The sequence below is a fragment of the Notamacropus eugenii genome, chromosome 4 (genome assembly GCF_028372415.1).
Source record: "Notamacropus eugenii isolate mMacEug1 chromosome 4, mMacEug1.pri_v2, whole genome shotgun sequence".
NCBI classification, from domain to species: domain Eukaryota; kingdom Metazoa; phylum Chordata; class Mammalia; order Diprotodontia; family Macropodidae; genus Notamacropus; species Notamacropus eugenii.
In genome coordinates, this window is record NC_092875.1 from 473,961,043 (window position 1) to 473,983,464 (window position 22,422).

Sequence of the window (22,422 nt, forward strand, 5' to 3'; positions counted from 1 at the left end):
AGAATTTAGCCCAGTGCCTAGCACATAGTAGGTGCTTAGTTAATGTTGATTGATTGATCATACCTAGGAAGTTACTTGTTCCTCAGAAGGACCTCAGAGATGGTCTAGTCCAAAGAAGAGCTGAAGGAGATCATCTCTTTCAACTCTCTGGCTTTTGATGTTTATCAATTGTTTTACTTGTGTCTTACTCTTTGGGACCCCATTTGAAATTTTCTTGGCAAAAATGTTGAAGTAGTTTGCCATTTCCTTCTCCAGCCCATTTTACAGATGAGGAAACTGAGGCAAACAGGGTTAAGTGACTTGCCCAGGGTCATACAGCTAGTAAGTGTCTCAAGCTGGATTTGAATTCAGGAAGATGAGTCTTCCTGATTCCAGACCTGGCATTCTATCCACTGCACCTCCTAAAGAAAGTGAGTCCTAGAAAGGGGATATATCTTGTGCTAGATTGATCAATGAGTCAGTAGCAGTCAGGTTTCTAAGTCTCATCCCCTTTGCCCTAGAATCATAGGCCTCTAGGGTTGGAAGGAACCTGAGAATTCTTCTTATCCAACCTCTCTACCTAGAGATAGAATCTTCTCTACAACATCTCATTCATCAGGGACTCAGGAATTTCACTACTGGTATTAGAGATTACCCAAAATAAACTAGGTCAACCAACAATCTCATTAACTAAATATAGTAGTCTCTCTGGGAAACCTTTCCATACTTAACACTGATGGGTTGCAGGGTAGGTGCCTACTGCTACTCCAGGTTCAAAGATCATATATGGGTTCATCTTTCTAAAACTATAACTCACCAGCCCCAACTAATGCACTTACCTTTAATAGTCAGTCAGTAGACACACAAACAGCCCAAAGCAAAGGTATATACTCAGAAGGAGTAGTAAGAACAGTGACTATAAACTGTTCTCCCCATAAACCAAGGTCACACTGTCCCACAGTCAGTGGGAAAAGTTGACACAAACCTGGAGTATAACAGAAGTGAATTAGTCATGTCCAGAATACACATGGCCATGACAATTTATGCTTCTGATACTATAAGACCCCCATGTCCTTTCTCTTCTTTCGATATCTTCCCCTTGCTCCCCCTGGGGTATAGCATTTCTGCTGGACAGGTTCTCTGCAGCTCAATTCTTGATGATAATCCTCTCTTGAATTCAAAGCTGGTTGACTCCACCAATGCCAACTTCCACGTAGCTGCCTCTGCTGGTTGGATCTAATTCTTTCTGAGTATTGTATCTGCAACTAGATGAGTAGCTCCCTGTCAGATGTCATGACCAATGGAGAGAAGAGGAGAAATCTCTTCCTCCTATCTACTGGAAGAAGAATGAGGGAACAGACAAAGTGTAAACTTCTCCCAAGAACTGGGTTCTTGCTCCATAGAAATGGTTTTCTTCTAGACTTCCAGGAATCACACTTCCACAATGCTCTCTTGCCTTGGCTGACTTCCAAAGTTGAAAAGGCAGCTGTTGAAGGGCCACCAGGGGTTTCTGATCCAGGGACAGCCAATGGTAACTTGTCCTTCTAATTCCATCCAGAGAATTTCAAACTTCAGCAAAGGAGTTACAAATTGAAAACTCATCTTGCACTTCATTTAGCATGTTAAAACCTTGCTATCTCTCTTACTTGCCCCTCATGTGGTTTTATCTACTGGTCTTAGAGAGTGTCAAGGGATATAGGGTTAAAAATTTTACTTTACATGGATAAATCTTTGTTCCACTTAGTGTTATGCAGAAAACAAGTTCAAGAGGAATGAGCTGAGAGGGTTCAAGCTATTGGCAGAGGGAGGGGAACATGTACCTTTAAACAAGGATTTAGTGTATTGAAAATAATAAAATAAAGAATTTCCTCCTCCTCCCTTGTCCCAGCAAAGAACTTATTTCTTAATGCCAGTTGGCACCTCCTTTCCTCTTTTCTCCATCATAAAAAAAGGAAGAAAAGATCCAAATAAAGATGTGAAACCATGAGATTAAATCCTCACCTTTGGCAGAATGAATAACAACAAAATTCATATGGTTTAAAGTTCAATAGAATGAGCAAACATTCATTGTCTGGACTCAGTTTTTCTCTCTGCAGAGATTCAGAGTTTATATTTTCTTACCAGAGACTCCAGGGCAGCTAGGGGTATAGAGGATACTGTGCCAACCCTAGAGTCAGGAGGATCTGAGTTCAAATGCAGCTTCAAACACTAGCTGTATGACCCTGGGCAAGTCACTGAACAGTGTTTGCCTCAGTTACTCATCTGTAAAATGAGCTGGAGAAGGAAATGCCAGATCACTCTCGTATCTTTGCCAAAAAAAAAACAAAACCCAAATGAGTTCACAAAGAGTCAAACATGACTGAAAAATGACTGAACAAGAACTACAAACCAGGGACTCTAGGGAAATTATTTATGTCTTCTAGAATCATAGAGCTAGAAAAGACCTTAGGGATTTAGTCCAAAACCCTCACTTTACAGATAAGAAAACTAAGGCCCAGAGAGACTGAGTGACTTGCCCAATGGCATATGGCAATTTTCTGGCAGAGCATTGCTTTAAGAACCCAGATCTCCTGATTTCTAGCTGAGTGTCCTTTTCATCACATGGCTAACCAAGGTCTGTATTATATCCTGATTAAAGTTTCCCACTTTCATAGTGTTCCTATCAGCTCAAATTAAGCAAAAAAAAAAAAAAAAGACATCTCCTCTTCTCTTTTACATCAAATCCCAGACAACCACTAAAATGCATATCTTTGTCTAGACATATTTAAACAGAACTTAAAAATTGTTGTTAGTTCCCATACCTCCAGCTGCTACAGTTCCTATATGCCCTGAAAGTGTCCAGTAAATCTAGTAAACTATCAGGCATAGCAGAAATTGTCCCTAGTCTTGAGCAGACAGATAGAGGCTGAGCTATAGAAGTCCCACCACTATCACTTTGTCCATAATAGAAATGCTGGAAGCCAGATTTCCATCCTCCTAAGTGACAAGAGAAGTGAGTCTATCCCTGCTAATGAAACCATGATGGGATGACTTGTCACCAAACAGCTGGAAGCAAGATTTTTATTGTCTTTCCACAGAGGCAAGACTCGTCACCATTAAATTTGTACTGAAGGGTTTGTAATCTCCAACAGAAAGTTAGTAACTCAGACTTTTGCTCTTTTAATAGGCTAAGAACTAAAACAATGAAACCAACACATTTTGTTGATAGCAAGAGAATTTTTTTTTAAGCAAGAATGTAGAACACAACAAAGGAATCAGCATGATGGTGTTCTTTTGTTATGTTCTGCCCAGACCAGGGGTATGATGAGAATTAAAAATAATTTTCTGACCAAAATGAGGGTAAGATTTAAACTGAGAGAGATAAGACTCTAGGGAAGAAGAGTGAATTTATAAAGTCACACAAAGATGACTTAAGACTTCTCTAGTTTGCTGGTTGGAGCTTGCATCACAAAAGAACTAAAGATGACCCCAGAAACTATTAGGCTAAAGACTAGCAGACATTCCCCTTTTCTGGGAAAGAAGAATTAGAACGTATGCTCCTGGAGTAGAGGAACTGATTTGGTCTTCCTTGGCATTCTCAGTGGTTGTTAGCACAATGTTGGACATATAGTGAATATTTCCTAAATACTTCTTGTCTGACTGTGCATGTAGGGCAAATCTTTCTCATCACTTATCTTATGGTACTTGTTAATTAAATGTCTTTGGCTTTGAACTTATGTGTTCTCTGGTTAACTGGTTAAACAAACACATTGCTGGGGGCTTGTGACTTATAGCTTTACATGGATACCGACTCACTCGCAAAATGTCTTGAATGAAGTTAATATTCTATGGGCAGAAGGGGTATATGTGAGGGATGGACATGGGTGTTACACTAAAATGTATTATCCTGGCTGGGAGATAGTTGTCCTTCCTCATCATTATTTTCCCCAGTCAGCTATCATCATGATAAGAAGAACTGCATTATATGGTTCAGCCAAACTGGCCTTCTCACTGTTCCTCACATATAACACTTCATCTCCCATTTACCCCACACCTTTGCAGGAGCTCTTCTCCACAGCTAGAAGCTACTGCTCACCCACTGCAGCCTCTTAGAGTGCCTTGTTTCCTTCAGAACCCTCCTCAGGTGCCACTTTCAATAGGAAGCCTTTCCTGATACCCCCCAAACTCTGCCCCTACCATAAAGTTATTTGGTATTTGTTTTATTATTTATTTGCTATCAATTTATTTATGGCCATGTTATCTCCCCACAAGAGAAAAGAGCCTGGCACACACATAGTAGATGCTTAATAAATGTTTGATTGATTGATTGATGAAAACAGCAGCCTGAAGCTCTAGGCTAAGATCTGGTTCACTCTGGCTTAGCTCTGGGAGGCATTATCTTGGGTGACCCTTAGGAAGATAATTTGGTCTGGTCTTGGCACATTCCCAAGAAGTCCAGAGACCCAAGGGTTGGAACAGTCATCCAGCTTCCTTGGGTTATACTGGACTAGAGTAGCTAGCTGCCCAGTCCCTTCTTGATCTCTTGGGACCCTCTTTGGATCTGTGGGTCAGAAGAATGACCAGCTCTTCCAGTTCAGCCAGCTGGTGTTGGGTGGAGGTAAGGAACAAGACAATGGGTACCAAGACAGCTCTTAGCATCCAGAAAAACTCAGTGTTCAAGTGTTCTTGGAAGCAGAAACTTGGGCCTAACAGTCTGAAGCTATGGTCAAAATAATAATCTGGGGAGAAATGTGTTACCCAATTGCAAAAACTGTCAAAGTTGAAGTTTGGGCCTGCTGCCCTTGATTCCATGTGAAAGGATCCCCTTGGTCTTACACTGCTCCGGAATAAGAGCCAGATTTGCAGGCAAGTATGATCTTGCCAGCTGAGATGGGTCAGACATCTGGGGTTCATCAGCAGCCTCCGCATCAGGTTAATCCAGTTTGCCATTGAATTAATTAAAAGAAAAACTGATTTCTTCTGGCATACTCTCTCCTCCCTACCCCCACACCCCAACCCAACCCCGAATTGGCACAGGTGAGCTTGTGAAGGTCTGCCTACAAAGTGAGTGTGCTGGATGGTCTCTTGAGGCCTTGCCCATCTGACAAAAGCCAGAAGAGACTAGGGGGCAGAGCCCTTGCCAAACAGCCTTTCCAGATGGTGTCAGCAGCTCTTCTGGTCTTTTGACAGTGACCTTCATAGATATCTTTGTTGCCTACTACAGGAACTGGTTCACAAAGCACGGTCTCCTCCCTTTGGTGTTTTAGCCCTGAGTCCTCTTTTGGGGTAAGAGGACCAGGTAATAATAGGAATAATGATAACCTTAGTAGCATTTTTATAGTGCTATTAGGTTTATAAAGTACTTTACATATGTTATGTCTTATGATGTGAGAGAGGCTATTATATATTTTACAACTGGGGAAACTGAGGCTGAGAGAGATCAAGTGACTTCACCAGGGTCACATAGCTACTAAGTGTTTGACATAGGATTCTGACTTAAGTCTTACCGACCTCAAGTCCAACACCTTATACCTGAGAATCTTAACCTAAAACCCTTGTACCCCCATGAAGTCTGTAGATAGATCAGGGAGTGTTAACTTGGATGCAGGAAAAAAATACATCTTTATCTTTGCTAACTTTTATCTGAAGTTTAGCATTTTTTCAATGATTAATTTTTGAAAAAATTTTTGCAAGAAGGGTTCCATAGAACTGCATAGGTGATCTCAAGGGAAGGGTGGGAGAGCAGCTGTTCAGTATGGGCTGAAGTGGGATTCTCCTGACTCAATTTCCCCACTGACACCTGGCAGACTTTAAGCCTGACTGAATGCAAGTGGATAATCTAATCCTGCCTGGAACTGACATGAAGTTGGGGAGACATCGTATCCCTGCAATGTCCCTACTCTTGGTGGCAATTTCCTATAGTCAAAAGGTTTGTAAGCTTAATACCAGATCTATTCAATTGTAGTTTATTGGTAGGGGAACATCTGAGGTTGTCTAAAATTGAGCTATTAGGCATAGAATTTAGACCAACAACAATAAGTTAGGGTCTTTTAGTTCTTAGCAATAGTGGAGACAATCAGGTCAAGAGCTTGTGAAGTTCGCAACATAAATATTATCTGTGTCTCAGTTGGTTAATGTTTGTCTAGGCTCTTTTTTTGATCATGGCTTTCAGGTAGGCCCATAATTTTTAAATTGTCTCTCCTGGATCTCTTTTCCAGGTCAGTTGTTTTTCCAATGAGATATTTCACATTATCTTCCATTTTTTCATTCTTCTGGTTTTGTTTTGTGATTTCTTGGTTTCTCATAAAGTCCTTAGCCTCTATCTGTTCCATTCTCATTTTGAAAGAACTATTTTCTTCAGTGAGCTTTTGAATCTCCTTTTCCATTTGGCTAATTCTGCTTTTGAAAGCATTCTTCTCCTCATTGGCTTTTTGAACCTCTTTTGCCAATTGAGTTAGCCTATTTTTCAAGTTGTTATTTTCTTCAGCATTTTTTTGGGTCTCCTTTAGCAGGGTGCTGACCTGCTGTTCATGCTTTGACTGCATGTCTCTCATTTCTCTTCCCAGTTTTTCCTCCACCTCTCTAACTTGATTTTCAAAATCCTTTTTGAGCTCTTCCATGGCCTGAGCCCATTGAGTGGGCTGGGATATAGAAACCTTGACTTCTGTGTCTTTGCCTGATGGTAAGCATTGTTCTTCCTCATCAGAAAGGAAGGGAGGAAATGCCTGTTCACCAAGAAAGTAACCTTCTATAGTCTTATTTCTTTTCCCTTTTCTGGGCATTTTCCCAGCCAGTGACTTGACCTCTGAATATTCTCCTCACACCCACCTTGCCTCCTGATCCTCCCAGCCAGCACTTGGGGTCTGAGATTCAAATGCTGCTTCCAGCCTCAGGGCTTTTGGCGGGGGCAGGGATGCTATTCAGTGTGAGCTTAAGTTCAGGTGCTCAGGTCAGGGCAGGGCCGCCTCACAGGCTCCGTTCCCTCAGGGGGTTTATGCAGAGACCTTCAACAATGGATCCAGGCTCCTGCCTGCTTTGGGAGCCCCTGTCTGCTCCCACCTCCGCTTCTCCCTCCCGAGGGGGCCTGAGTTATGGGGGCACCCCACTCCCCTCTTGACCCTCCAAAGAGACCCTCTCACCGACCCCCGTCACCTGTGGGTGGAGGGACCCGTGCGGGCTGCTGGAGACTCAGTCCCTGAAACCTGCTTGGATCTGCTCCTCTCGATGCGGCCGCAGCGGGGCTGTACTTGGCTCCCAGTCCACGGCGCAAAGGACCTTTTGCGAGAGGTTTGCAGGTCCCTCTGGAACAGAAATCTCCTTCGCTCCAATGTTCTGTGGCCTCTGGTCCTGCAGAATTCGCAGTGAGTTGCTATTTACAGATGTTCTATGGGTTGTGGGTTTGGAGCTATGTGTATGTGCGTCTTTCTACTCTGCCATCTTGGCTCCACCCCCTGGTTAATGTTTAAAAAAAAAATTCTTGTGGTCCATATTGTAAATGCTTTAAAAAGAAGTATCACCTGACCTTATCTGTTATAAACTGTTTTAAAAATAAATAATAATAATAAAAGAATTTTGATACTATTTCAATAGAAAAAAAAAAAGAAGGGTTCCATAGGCATCACCAAACAGCCAAAGGGTCATTGGTATAAAACCAGCTGAGAACCCTCTGCTCTGGGCATCTTACCACCGCACATGCCTGTTCAGGCCTCCTCATTCTATCACCAGGCTTCTCATTGCAAACTCAAGAACTGACTTGCAATAGTTATTCAATTAATTAACATTTTTGCCTTGATTGTTTTGTAACAATACAGATACATTTAAATCCCTGCCCCTGGTGAGTAGAGAGCGGGGAGTGTTTGTTAGGTGTCAATTTCTTATTCACAAATTTCCAAAAAATATTCCACGGAACACCTATTAGGTGCCCAACCCTATGCAATGGGTTTTGGGGGACACAGAAAAAGCAATCTGTGAATTAGGCCTTGTGCTCCAGGAATTAACAACAATCTTCAAGGATTCCCCATAGACTGGCACCAGTAAATGCCTTAGCCTAGGATTCAAAAACTCCATTAGCCAGCCCCTCTCCCTGCCTCTCTGACCCTATCTCCTCCTGCTTCTTCTACATGAATTCTCACTTTGAACACACTCACCTACTAACTGCTTGAGAGCCAACATGGTGGGTGTAGCTGAGAGGGAGCTGGATTGGCCGTCAGGAAGACCTTCACTGGTATCTAGAGATAACTCAGGCAGGTCTGGTCATTTCAGGTCCGAATCAGAATGAAATGAGACAATCACAGACCATATGATGTTTAGCAAAAGAAGTTTACTCAACAATAGCTGGAAAAGTTGTAAGGGAGGATTATGGCCCCCTTCCCAGAGTTCCTTGTCCTGTTCCTCTTCTGTGGTGTAACAATCAGGGGGTTGTGTCGTCTTCTCCTGCACTGGGGAATCCAGCAGACCTGAAGAGCCCCAGCCACCCTTGCATTGAGCTGATGGAAATGACACCAACAATTCAAGGCTTCGTCCTCCAAATCAATCAGAGCTTGAGGACAGTTTCACTGCCTTTGATGAAACTCAGGGCGTGCTTGGTGAATTTCTAGCTTAGCAGCAGCATCTATCAGCTGCCACCTAGGTGGTCTACTGTAGAGGTGTCAAACATGTGACCCAAAGGCCACAGGCAGCCCCCACTATTCCTGAATGTGGCCCAAGCCAAGTTAAAATGTTGTCCCTATCTGATTTTAATGTGTTGACATATTAATAAAGAAAAGTACATAAATGTGGTTTTCTAAGTCTACTTGCAGCACTCAGGAATCCTTACATATTGTTTAGTGGGCCCTGTTTCTACATGAATTTGATGCTACTGGTCTAGTTACACAGGGCTTCTTAAACTGTAGATAGTGACTGTATGGGGTTGCAACCCACAGTTTAAGAAGTATTGAAGGAGTCTTGAGTGGAAAAAGTTTAAGAAGCCAAGCTGGACTTGGACTGAGAAAGACCTGAGTTCAAATCCAACCTCAGACATTACTAGCCATGTGACCCTGGGCAAGTCATTAACCTCTGTTTGCCTCAGTTTTCTCATTGAAAATAGGGATAATAATACCTTCACAAGAGTCTTGTGAGAATCAAATGAGAAAATGAAGCATTTTGTAAGCCTTAGCTATACATACACACATATGTACATTATTACTACTTATTATTTTCTACCATACTAGTAACAGATGTCATATCTACAGGCCTGTCTCACCTAGACACTTACCAGCTATGTGACCCTCGGTAAATCACTTTATCTTTTGGTTTCAATTTCCTCATTGGCGAAATGAAGCTAATAATAGCACATATATCACAGGGTTGTTGTGAGGTTAGAACTAAATAATATAAAGGGTTATCTAAGTGTAGGCAATTATTCTTCTGAGAATGCAGTACGTACATTATTGTCACCAGGATTTGCTTCAGTCCCCTCCCCTCACTGGAATTTTTCTTCTCCAGGTATGGATCCTAGGCATCCTTCAAAGCCTCACCCAACCTTCAGGGACTAATTACACTTTCCTTTGTGGTATCCGAGATACTCTAAAGTGTCATAGCTCTTACTGGCAGCCAGGTCACTCGACATGATGTATGCTACTTCGTACTGTGTTATTGTTTATTGTTTTATAAATAGATCTGCCTCCCCAACTGGATTTTAAACCCATAAAATTCAGGAACTATCTGAGAAATGAGTCTTTGTGTTCTATTATAACACCTATTATAGCAATGGAGGCAGAGGATGACGGGAATGGGGAAACATTTTTTCAAGTTACTTTTTTTAAAAAAAAATTTATTTTCAGTTCCAAATTCTCTCTGTCCCTCTATCACCTCCCCTACCCATTGAGAAGACAATAGGATATCCATTGTATATATGAAGTCATACAAAACATATTTCTACATTTGTCATATTGCATAGGAAAAAGGCAAGAAAAATAAAGAAAGATTTTTAAAAATGCTTCAATTTGCACTCAGAGTTGTCCATTAGCTATCTCTGGAGATAGCATTTTTCATCATGAGTACTTTGGAATTCTCATTGTATTGATCAGAGTACCTGAGGCTTTCCCAGTTGATAATCATTTCAATATTGCTATACTGTACACAATGCTCTGCTTACTCCTCTTTTCATCAGTCCATAGAAATCTTCCCAGGTTTTTTTGAAACTATCCTGAATAAGGAAAAATTAAGAGCCACTTGTGCTGATTAGGTAAAAAAAGAAGTCATTCCAGCTTTAAATCTATGATTCTATGAATCAAGCAGCCTGGCTTGACCAGGAGGGCAGTTCTGGGTTAGGAAGGAGCCCTAAGAACCAGCTGAATGTGTACTAACCAATAATTATCGTCAGAAGAGCAGCTTAATCACAAACTAGAAACTAAATCTTTGTGCTGGGCAAACATTCTGACAAAGTGTTGACATTGGACCATACTAAATTACCCCTACCTGAATGGTCAATCTATTCAGCTGATAGAGAAGGTAGGCTGAGGTTCTGGAGCTCACTCACAATGGCAGGTCCATCAGTATATGATGTTCTATAAGGGAGGTCTTGAGGGAAGTCAGAGAGGCCAGTGAGAGCCATTTGCCCTTAACATTTTTCAGATCAAAATGAGTCCTTCCCATGTTTTATGAAGTCAAATACTGGTTCTAAGCTACAAAGATTGCTGGATTTCAAATCAGAACAACCTTGTTAAACATTTCCCAGTGACATCTTAGTCTGGTTGAAGGGCACTCCGACTTTTGCTAGCCCTTTGGAGCTTGATACTTCTAATGTAGGCCAACCCCTTCTACCTATTTTTACAGATAAGAAAACTGGACCTAAGAGAGAAGATAGATTGTTCAAGGTCATGTGCGTAACAGCAAGCTCCCCAGCATACACAGGAGGGCCTGCTGCACAGGTTCTGAGATCTGCTTTTCTAAGGAAAGCAACCTTAAAAGGGTTAAACAATCTTACTTTAATTAAGCACATTTATCATTCGCTTAGTTCAGGAGGAAAAGTCAGCACCCTGAACTTCAGGGAAAAATACAAACAGAAATTACAAACAGAAAGACCAACAGACAGGGCTTCCAACTGTCTGACCATGAACAATACGTATATCATAACCAAAGCAAGAAGCACCAACATCTGAGTCTTCAAAGGGGGACAGGGGGCTCCTCTGGCCTAATCACACACTCTTCCAATGATTTAAGCCCCAAAGCAAAACCTCTCCTCAGAGGATATATATACTTTTCAGAGCCAGTGGGCATGACCCTCATGACCCAGTGCCTCATTAGCAATCAACAAAAGATGTGCACCTTCACACAAAAAAAGCCTCCCCTAATCAAGCTTCTCTTAATAGCCCCACATGAGGTCTATTAATTTAATTCTCATTACAAAGTGGTAGTAACCTGTTACAGTTCCTTGTGAACATTATTTAGGAAATGTTGCACTCTATCAGGGAATGTAGTTAAAATCTATTAACATTTTTTGTGAGAAGTTGGTCAGGACAACCTTATGCTTAGAATCTGGTCCTGTTCTTTAAGGTGATTACAATCCAAGAGTCATCATTGAAACAGAAAACAGGACAATTTGCTGCTTCAACTCAGCATACCCCTTGAGGAGTGGCCCATAGACTTGACCTGCTCCAGCTGCTGGTATGGGCTAATCTGGGCTCTGGGGCTAATTTCACAATATCAGCAAAGAAGCATTTTCTGCTACTGCAAGGCCATGAATTGCTCTATAAGCACATCCCAAACAAGATGAATTGGCAGTTTCAATAGTGTACACTGGGGCATTGCACATATCAGACAAAACCTGTAAGATGTCTTTATTATGTGACACTCCTTCAGTAGCCAGAATATTGGTACTGGGCACGACTCTAAAGTCTAGCTTTTCAGCGTGAATCCTTTTAGCCATGAACTGTCCTTCAATCAAAGCTCAGATCTTTATCTTTTGGGGAAAGTTTAATATCTTCTGATTGTCTGCATAAACCTGTGATGCCCAGTGGTCTCTCGAGTAATTTTCATCACATCAAAATATAAACCCAGATTTCTACAATTTCTGATTTCAGTGGATCGTAGTGTGGTGGAGAATTCATCCTAGGAGCATGAAGCAGATTCATCTGGGACTTTCTCATCAGAAACCCATTCTTAAAGCACAAAAGGGCCATGTACTCTGGAGAGTTAACAGGTTTGCAGAAGACATGGTCTTCTAAAGCCGGTCTTAGTTCCTTGATCCAGAGAAACAGTGCATAGCTGGTGCCAAGGCTGACTGCAATTCCAGTCTCCAGTCTCATTCCAGCCTCATTCCAGCTAATGATTCTGGATTGTCTCCAGTGAAGGCTATCTCTTTATATTCTGTGTTGAACCCATAATTCTGAAAGCGATAAGAAATAGGTGCCAGTACTGAACTTGAGAGTATGGCTGGTCCAAGTTTCTCCTCTAACTCAAGTGTGCACGCATCAAGGCAAGGCTGGGACCAGGATTTTTTACGTAAGTTCAATAAACTCATCCCAGAACCATCCCTGCAATCGATGGGTACACAGGATCCAAGAAAAAGGAAAGCTGCAAAACTACTGACCAAAGCAATTCTCTCGGTTTGTGAGCAGGCGTCGGGGTTCTCCTTGAAAAATCTTTGCTGTCTGGTGTCCTTTAACACACTCATAGGTCTGGGACCTGGTGATATCACTGGGATTCTGGGCTCCTTTAACAGCCTTCTCCAAGTCGCGGCATTCCACTGTGATGCTAGAGTTCATCCAGAAAGAGAGAATGAGGACTTTAATTGCTGGCGTAAAGGAAGATCAGGTGATAAATTCCTCGAAGTCTGGCAGACTCCTCTTTCCAGTATACACAAAGCTCTGACTCGAGAAAAGTTGAAACCAGAAGACTTCATCTTCTCCAAGATTACATCCAAGGCCTTGACCCAATTAAACAAGGAGAAGTCACTGTGAGCTTGTCACTATGAATGTGCGCTCCACCCTAGGTTCCAAAATCTGGAAGCTCTCGATCAAAGTGAATGCTCTCCTCATAGGGGACATTCAGTTTTTCATCAGCAGCGATGACCTTCAGCTGCTGGGTGCTGAAGTCCAATCCAAAGTCGGCACCCTCTGCCATGGCATTGGAGTCGGGGCACACCACAGGCCTCGGGCTGGGGGTTGGAGGGGAGGGACGACCAGGATGTGGTGCCTGCCGATTTGAACATATAACAAATACAGATCCCTCTTCAATCTGCTTGCTTATCTCTCAATTCACGTTAACCTATGGGTTGACTGTGTCCGACATTGATTTACTGGTTAAGTGATCCCGGACAAGCCTCCAAACACATTATTCATCTGTAAAATGGGGGTGATTGCTCTTTTCACTGTCTCCCTAATAAGGAAGCGTTTTGCAACCATTAAAACCTAAATAATTAATAGTCGATAAACACTTATTAAGTGCAAGGCATTATGCTAAGTACTGGGAATACAAATGAGAAGAAAGGAAGTCAGACCCTGCACTCAAGGAGTTTACAACCTGCCGGAGAAAGACAGAAGTCAAAAAGAAACTGAAGGGGCAGGAAGGCTGCCCGAGGGGGATCCAGCTCAGGGAGTCAAAACCAGGCTTGGCAGCTAATGGGAAATGAAGAGCTGGAACCTTCTAGAATCTCCGACTCTAACCCTAAATGTGCTCCGACTCCTCTCTAAAGGGAGGCTTTGGGAGTTTTCTGTTCTGCTCTCCAGCCCTCCAATCAGAGGGGAGAGGCACCTGAGGGTGCCAAGAAGGTGCTGAGTTCCAAAGCTGAAGCAGTCTCCATGATGATATTTCAGATGGTGGGCTTATCCTGAAGAAGGATGATATTCACAGAGTCAAAACCAAGCAGAAAAACTGATGGGAAAAGTGTTTATGAGTGTGTAAATTATTATGATGACTATTGATTAAGTTGGAGATTTGAAAAGAATTCAACCTAGAATTGACTCTGACCCAGCAAACTCTTTTGGAAGCTCCTTTGAGATATCTGGTATTTGTGAGAGACAGCCTCATCGACTAGCCAGCCACAGAAAGCTTGTCTGCACTCTGGGCCTTGCCAAGGGGGCTGCCACATAGCTTTGGGGAAAGAACATTGATTCCAGAGTCAGAAGGCCTGTCTTTGTTGCCATCTCTGCTACTTGCCACCACCTGTCTGACCAGTCGCAACCTGTCTGAGACTATCGCCTGTCAATCGGCAATCACAGCTTTGAGAAACTTTTGTGAAAACTGGGTTTATTACAAGACAAATGAACATGCCTGTGGAACCCAAAGAACTCACAATCCGTATGGAACTTTGTACATTTATGACAGCAAGGCAAAGCCAAGAGGAGACGTCAGAATTGCCACTTAAAGGGGTTGGGCATGGGAGGGGAAAGGTGCAGTAAGGGTGAGAAAAGGACAAAACCCCACCCAAAGGGGAGGAGCAAGGCAGTGGTAAAAGCCACATTCTTTTCCCTTGGGAAAGGCTAGACCGTGAAGATGGGATGGTGTCCTTATCCACAAGGGCCCAGTTGCACAAGCCTAATACAGAATGTCTGACACCTCTCTTATCTCCCAAGGACACAGAGGGAGTCTAGTTTAGGATGCAAACAACAGATTATGTCAGCTGGGTGTCTTGCTCCTTGACCCATTCAGGACCTCCTGCATATTCTGAGTCCAGTGTTTCTGAAAAATACAACTCAAAAAGACAAGTTCAGGGCACCCCTTAACACACCCCATTTGTGACACACAGGGGTTGGACTAGACAGTCACTAATAGTCGTGTCTCGCTTTAAGGTTTGCCTTAACAAATATCTCATTTTAGTCTCACAACAACCCTAGGAGAGAAATGCTATTATTATCCCCATTTTACAGATCATTAAACTGAGGCAGACAAAGCCTGACTTTCCTGGGTTCACACAGGCAATGTCTAAAGAGAAACTGAACTCAGATCTTCTTTTGCTTCAGCTCTATCCAGTGTGCCACCTAAACGAATGTCTCTGCTAGCTCTATATCCCAAATCGAACTTCTCAAAGCTCTATCTCTGAATTGGTAGGTCCTCAAAAAAGCAAAGGACAGATATTATATAAACTCAGTTCCCTGAAGAAACAGCTTCGCTAAGCTAAGAGTTAATGCTATATTCTTAGCTATTATAAAGGATCAACGTAAGAAATCTCTGTTTCAAGGTGAAGTTGATGTCATTTTCAAAATGGCAGCTGAAGACATTGCCCATGTGGCATCCTTATATAAGTTCCCACTGGATTCATTATCTGATGAATTCAGGGCTAGGATCAAGTTGTGTCTCCAGACCAACTTGTGCATTTAAATACACTGGACAATGAGAACAACATAACCCTTGTTTCCTTTTCAGCCATGCTGCCAGGAAGTCCAGAGCAAAATTCATTGCTCAACTAACTCATCCCTGGTGGCTCCTACATCTATTTCTCTGGTACTTTTTATTCTTAATTGCCCAATTTTATATATGTTTTAGCTTTGTAAGCTGCCTCAAATGCTTTTTTGGAAGTAGGTCAGTTATAAATCACAATAAATAAGTAAATTGACAATGTAATAGGGAGATGCTAAGCAGGAAAGGACAAGGACCAGAGAATGGATCTTGGGCAACATTCGCTATATAAATGGGAAGGAAGGCTTAGGTAAACAGAGTTTAAGATGGAATTAAGTAGTGACAAGGGAACTTAATTTGTGCTTAGGAGTTTGTATTTCTTTTAACTTTTGCTCCACCTCTGCGAATATCATCCTTCTGTGTTCTCCCTTTTGTAACATTTCACACCCTCACAACTGACCTCTCCATTCACAGCACTACTACCTTGACTGCTTCTTATCCTGACTTCTGTTAGTATCCTAATTTGTCTCACTGCTTGAAGTCTCTCCCCTTTCCAATGCATCCCCGAGAGCTGACAAAAATAATCTCCCTAAGGCACAGTCCAGCTGTGTCACTCCTCTGATCATAGACCATTAGGGCTCCCGTTGCGTAAAGGATAAAATACGAATTTCTTCTCCTGACATTTAAGGCTCCCCACAATCTCTCACTGCTTTTCTGCCTTTATTCTATACTGATTTCCTTAGTGATCACAATTTTCTAAATAAACTGGACTATTAGTCTATTCTCCATACTTGATAGACCATCGCCCATTTTTCTGTATGAATTCACACTTCTCTCCTTACCCCTAGAGAGCACTGCCTCTTCATTGCTGTCTCCCAGAATCCTTTTATTCCTTCAAGCATGAGCTCCAGAGTCACCTTTCCTCCAATTTATAGTGCTCATTACTTTTTCTTGCATTATAATTACTTGTGCATTTATCCATTCTATCCTCCTACCTCCAAGAAGAATGTCAGCTCCTTAAGCATTGGGTCCTTTCTGGATTTGGTTTTCATCTTTGTTATCTCAAGCACTTATCATAGTGCCTTGTGATAGTTTAAATAAAACAAAACACAGCCGAACTCAGTGATTTGAGGGCCTTTCAAGTTGCCTTAGCTCTGACTCTATCTTCCAGATAAGCCAGCTAGTGTGAGGCACTACCTTCCACCCTTTACAGGAAACTTCCATGGCCCATGCTTCCCTTGGTCATGGTATTCCATGAGAATATAATGAGAAATCTGTTTGAGAGAAAAACCAATCCTCTCCCTATAAAATCCTCAGCGTCATCATCAAGCTGCCACGATGTGATGGTGATGGAGAATCAAAGCTTCCCACTCATCACTTGGGAGAAATGAGGGCTTTATACAAGGCTAATGCCTCCCCAGACTATCAATAATCCCCTTCCTACTTCTGCCAGGGACAGAAGGCCATTCCACCCAAGGTTCTGGCATTTTTCCTAATTGTATCTTTGATTGTCCTACCCCCATCCATTCCCACTCCAGATGTCTCAAGTTAGAGCTTAAGCTTCTCATCAGGAGAATTGAAACAAGCCCAATGACGACCTATTGTCTTTAGTGTTGCCGGGCTCTTGTTTAGCCTTTGTTTGGAAGAGAACCAGTGACATCATGGGGTGATGTCTTTGAACTGGATTTAAGCGAGACAGAGTTGCTCCAAGTTGTCAGACTCATTATCTCTCTTACAGCCATCGAATTCCAGTGGCAAGACAAAGTTCACACAAATGGCTGGCAATAACCCAGCATGCAGTAGATGACCTGGGCTTCTTTCATGTGCTTCACAGTGCCTGCTCTAGGTGTCTTCATGGCTATTGAAACAAGTTGTTCTCATCCACCTATTCCACTGGGGCACGTCTTTATATGCTTGGGGTAGATATTCCCCTAACTCACCAATGAGTTCGAGGTCTATTGGTGACCTTCAACCTGGTTTGACCTGTCTGTTAAGATGGGTATAGCTGCTATGTATGCTACAGCTTCTTGGAGCCACAGGTGAGAGTTGGGTGGTAGGTGGACACCAAAGGTGGATGAGCAATCCTGCCTGAACACCCCATATACCCCATCACTAGTCTGTTTTGTACATGATCCCCTCCCACCTGGACACCAAACCCATTATAAGGAAATGGGCCAGTGTTGAATCATTTTTGAATTAACTTGAATTTAGAAGGATGAAATAGAGGTAAAACTTATTTCCCATACTATTTTCTTTAAAAAATGATAGTTACGTAAAAAAAGAAAAACACTTGATGTTTGTGCAAGAAAGCCCACTGATGGGCATGAACATCAAGGAGAGCAAGAATAGAAAGAAATCTCCCAGAGAGACCAAAATATTTGTCATGGGGGTGATTGAAAGAGACCTTGAGCTTTTAGGTGACCACAGCTCTTCCCCTGCCCTCCTCTGCCCTCCCCTGCCCTCCCTTGTCCTCCCCACTCCTGCCCTCCCCTGCCCTCCCCACCCCTGCCCTCCTCTGCCCTCCCCTGCCCTCCCCTGCCCTCCCCACCCCTGCCCTCCCCTGCCCTCCCCACCCCTGCCCTCCCTTACCCTCCCCACGCCTGCCCTCCCCTGCCCTCCCCATCAACTTGAAGAGATCATAGGGTAGACCTTGCTATAGGCATCCTTCCACAGAAGAAGATGTATACTCTAACATGTTACTGACTGGGAGATTGGGGCTGCTACTTGATGACTGGTGAGACTGAAGCCTAGGAGGATGGACTCTTATCAGAAGAGTCATTCCCTTCTCTGGTCTATAAGATAGACCTGTGAACCCAGCTAACCCTTCTCTTTTCTTCCTTTTTTTTTCTTGGGCAATCAGGGTTAAGTGACTTGCCCAGGGTCACCCAGCTAGTAAATGCCCAAGGCCACACTTGAACTCAGGTCCTCCTGACTCCAGGGCTGGTGCTCTAGCCACTCTGCCACCTAGCTGCCCCTAACCCTTTTGCTTTCCCAGACTTCTTTTCCTTTTGATCTCATGAATATAGTGTAACAAGGGTGAGGAAAGAGAGCTTTCCCTCCTCCACTCTCAAAAAATGTTGCCTTGCAGAAGGAGCACATGACAAGTATCCTCCCCTTGCCCAGGTAGACCGGGAAGTTCTAGGTGCTGAGCTCTTCAGAGCTGAGTTTAGGCCTAAGCAGCCAGTGGTTCTTCCATCCCTAAAGTGCTCATGCACTCACCCAACACACATGTCCACTGGAAGCAGTCGAGTCAGCTCCAAGCATGCCCCATTACACAAAGGAAAGCTTACTGAATTGGGAAAAGAGAAAAGAATGTGACTCTATGACTATATATATACAGAAATGACTTTAACTTAAAAACAAACATATAATATATGTTATACATTTGTATATTATATTTTGTATAGTCCATATGTGTACATGTACACTATACATAGTATAGAAATATATTATACGTTATTTATATTCATACACTATACATAAAATAACAAAAACAAATGGCACAAATGACTTTTTAAAAAAAGAGAGAGCAGGTGAATGGATCATGTGATCTATTTCTGCTTTTCTAAATAAACCATAGCTGAAAACAATTGAATCCACTGCTTAGACTGTACCTGACGGTGGCTGCTCAAAGCACAGCCCTCACAGAGCAATGCATTCTGAAGTGGATAGAGAGCTGGACACAGAGTCAGGAAATCCCAGATCTGAGTCCCACTTTTGATACTATCTCTATGAACTACAAGTCACTTAGTTTCTCTCAGGTTCAGTTTCCTTCTTTGTAAATTGGGGGAATGTATTGATAATGCATTTTTGCTTATTGTTAATATAATTTTCCTTCTTAATGGGAAGATCTTCCCCACCTCTTAATGGGTCTGGGAAGATTTGCAGGAAGCCCTACACCTTTTGTTAATGAGGCACTGGTTCTCAAAAGTTATGATGCCCTCTGGCTCTGAAAAATGTATCAGTATTCAGAGGTGAGGTTTTACTTTGGGGCTTACTGATTAGAAGTGTTTGGCCAGATGAGACTCTGGGAAGCTGCTAAGCAGCACCCCCCCCCTCTTTGAATATCCAGATGTTGGGGCTTCTCTCTCTGGTAACTACGTGTGTGTGGTCAGGCACTTGCATCTGTCTGTTGATTTGTGATGTATGTATTGCTTACTGTCATACAGTTTGGAAGCTCTGTTGATTTTGATTTCTCTGTATTTTCTTTGAAGTTTAGGGGGCTGACTTTCCCCCCTGAACTAAGTGAATGAAACATGTGCTTGATTAAAGTGATTGTTGACCCCTCAAAAGTTGCTTTCCTTTTAGAAATGCAGATCCAAGAACCTGTGATAGAAGTCCCCCTTGTGTATGTTGGGGTGCTTACTGTTACATGGAAATAATTGTGGTTCCCTCACTGCTGCTTAAATCAACCTGTCTTCTTTCCTTCGACATCCCTCCAATGCTCCTACCCCTCTTTGGATGGGCTTTCAACTCATACTTTACAGAGAAAATAGAAGTCTTTCCTTTGTGAGGTCCCTGATCTACATTTCAGTTCTCTCTTCCCTTGTTATTGTCTCTGACAGAGCCAGTCCTTCTACTTTTCGCCTTGATCTCATCTCTGGCAGTTTGTCCTTTCAATTTCCTCCTCCATTTCCTATCTCCTTTCCTGCTGCCTGCAAATATGCCTGGAGGAGAGACCTTTAAAAAACCATCACTTGACTTTGCTTTAGAAGCAGCTAAGTGGCACAGTAGATAGAATGCTAGGGCTGGAGTCAGGAAGACCTGTGTTCAAATCCAGCCTCAGACATTTACTAGCTATTGACTGTTGGCAAGTCACTTAATCTGTCTGCCTCAGTCTCCCCATCTATAAAATGGGGCTAATAATAGCACCTCTCTACCAGGTGTGACGATCAAAATGAGATTGTATTTGTAAAGAGCTTAGCACAGTCCCTGGCACCTTGGAGGTATCTAATAAGTAAAAGTTTGTTCCCTTCCCCCTACTATTCCTTCACACTTTTGTCTCCCCTCTTTCTTCCCTTTAATATCCAAACTCTTGAAAAAAAAAATCTCTGCCCATTGCTTCCACTTTCTCTCCTTACATTTGCTTACAACCCATTCCAATCTCGATTTCACCCTCAGTCCTCAACTAAAAATGTTCACACAGAGGCCCCCCATGTTATATTAATTGCTAAATCTAGAAGCCTTTTCTTAATTCAGCATCCTTCTGTGACCTCTGTCCAGCATTTGACAGGGTTAACCACTGTGCCCTCCCTGGGTTGTCATGAGGCTGCTTTCTTCTGACTCTCCCCCTACCTCATCTAACCATTTTCCTGGTCCGCTTTGTTGGCTGGTGATGCATGACAGCCTATCCCCTCCATGAAGGAACAACTCACAACTCTTTCCTGAGCCTTCCTTGCCCTCTCTGCACTTCCTCTTTTGGTGATCTCACTTTCTTCCTTGTCTTCAGTTATCCCTTATATACAGCTGACTCCAAGATTTTCTTATGGGAGAAAGGGAAAGAGAAGAAGAATTTATCAGGTGGCTACTATGTGACAGGCACTGTGCTAAGCACTTTACAAATATTATCTCATTCGATCCTCAGAACAACCTTGGGAAGCAGCTGCTGTTATTATCCCCATTTTACAGATGAGGAAATCAGATAAGGAGAGGTTAAATGACTTTTCCCAAGTCACAAAAAGCTAGTAAGAAGCGTGTGTCCCAAGCAGAATCTGGACTCAAGACTTCCTGCCTCCAGCTCCTACTTTCTATCCACTGCACCATCTGGGAAGCAGCAGGGCAGTAGCAGCTGGGAGGATAAGGCTAGGTCTCGCATCAAACTGACTAATTGCTTGTCCCAAAACTTAACATTGTATCTTCTACCTCGATGATTCAGTAAAACCTGGAAAGACTTACATGAACTGATGCAAAGTAAAGTGAACAGAACCAGGAGAATGTTATACATTGTAACAACAATATTGTAAGATGAACTGTGAATGACTTAGCTATTCTCAGTCACTCAATGATCCAAGACAATCCCAAAGGACTCATGATGAAACGTGCTATCTGTCTCCAGAGAAAGAACTGATGTTGTCTGAATACAGACTGAAGCGTATGATTTATCACCTTCTCTCTCGCTTTCTTAATTCAAGTCTTCTTGCACAAGATGAATAATATGAAAGTGTTTTACATGATTATACATGTATAGCTCAGATTGCTTACCATCTCCAGGAGGTGGGCAGTACAGGGAGGGATAGAATTTGGAACTTAAAACTATTTTTTAAAAATGATAAAAATTGTTTTAACATCTAATTGGGGAAAAAATAAAGCATTATTTTAAAAAATCCCCTGCCTTCTTACCTTTATACAGTCTTTTCCCGATGCTCAGTTTATGGTCTCTCCTTTCCAGCTCTTAGAATACCTAGTTTCCCAGTTATATGTTTCTTCCCATGGAAAGTCTTTCCATATAACCCTAGTTAGTGCTCTTTTTCTCTCTCTTCAAATGTTCACCTATAGACTTATCTGTACATATATCATATCCCCCAGGAAAATATAAGTTCCTTATCTTGTCTTCATATTCTTAGCACCTAACACAATGCTATTTCGAACATAATAGCTGTTAAATAAAGGCTTCTCGGCTTTTTCTTCTTTGCAACAGTGGGGGATTATGGGTATGGAACACTGTACATACTGTCAGACTGAGTTGAATTATTGGTTAATTTTGCTGAAAGGCTTCTCTTTCTTCTTTCTTTTTTTTTTAATTCTTTGTTACAAAGGATGGTTGATGAATGGGAAATAAATATATTCAGAAACGAAGTTACTGTATAAAACAAAAAGTATGATGCAAATGAAAAATGAAAAATGCTTTTTTGTTTTAACTTGAATTCACAGGGTTCTTTTGAGGTTTGAATCAGATGACGTATGTAAAACACTTTGTAAATGAAATAAATGAACAACCACAATAATAAATTATAATAATTATAAATAACATGCTATTTATTAATTAAATAAGATTATCATATCATAAAAATAATAATTATTAAAATGCCCCCTCTGGGCTTGATCACTCACCCAACTCACACTACAGCCAGCCCATGCCTAACACAGAGTAGATGCTTAGAGAATGTTTGTTGAGCTGAGTTGAATTAGACTGCAGTTCAGCGTTCT

The 22,422-nt window shown here is 42.2% G+C and overlaps 1 pseudogene; it reads right to left on the reverse strand.

Moving 5' to 3' along the window:
* Positions 1 to 11,497: 11,497 nt before the first annotated feature.
* On the reverse strand, positions 11,498 to 13,062 carry LOC140502720 (xylulose kinase pseudogene; annotated as a pseudogene).
* Positions 13,063 to 22,422: the final 9,360 nt, after the last annotated feature.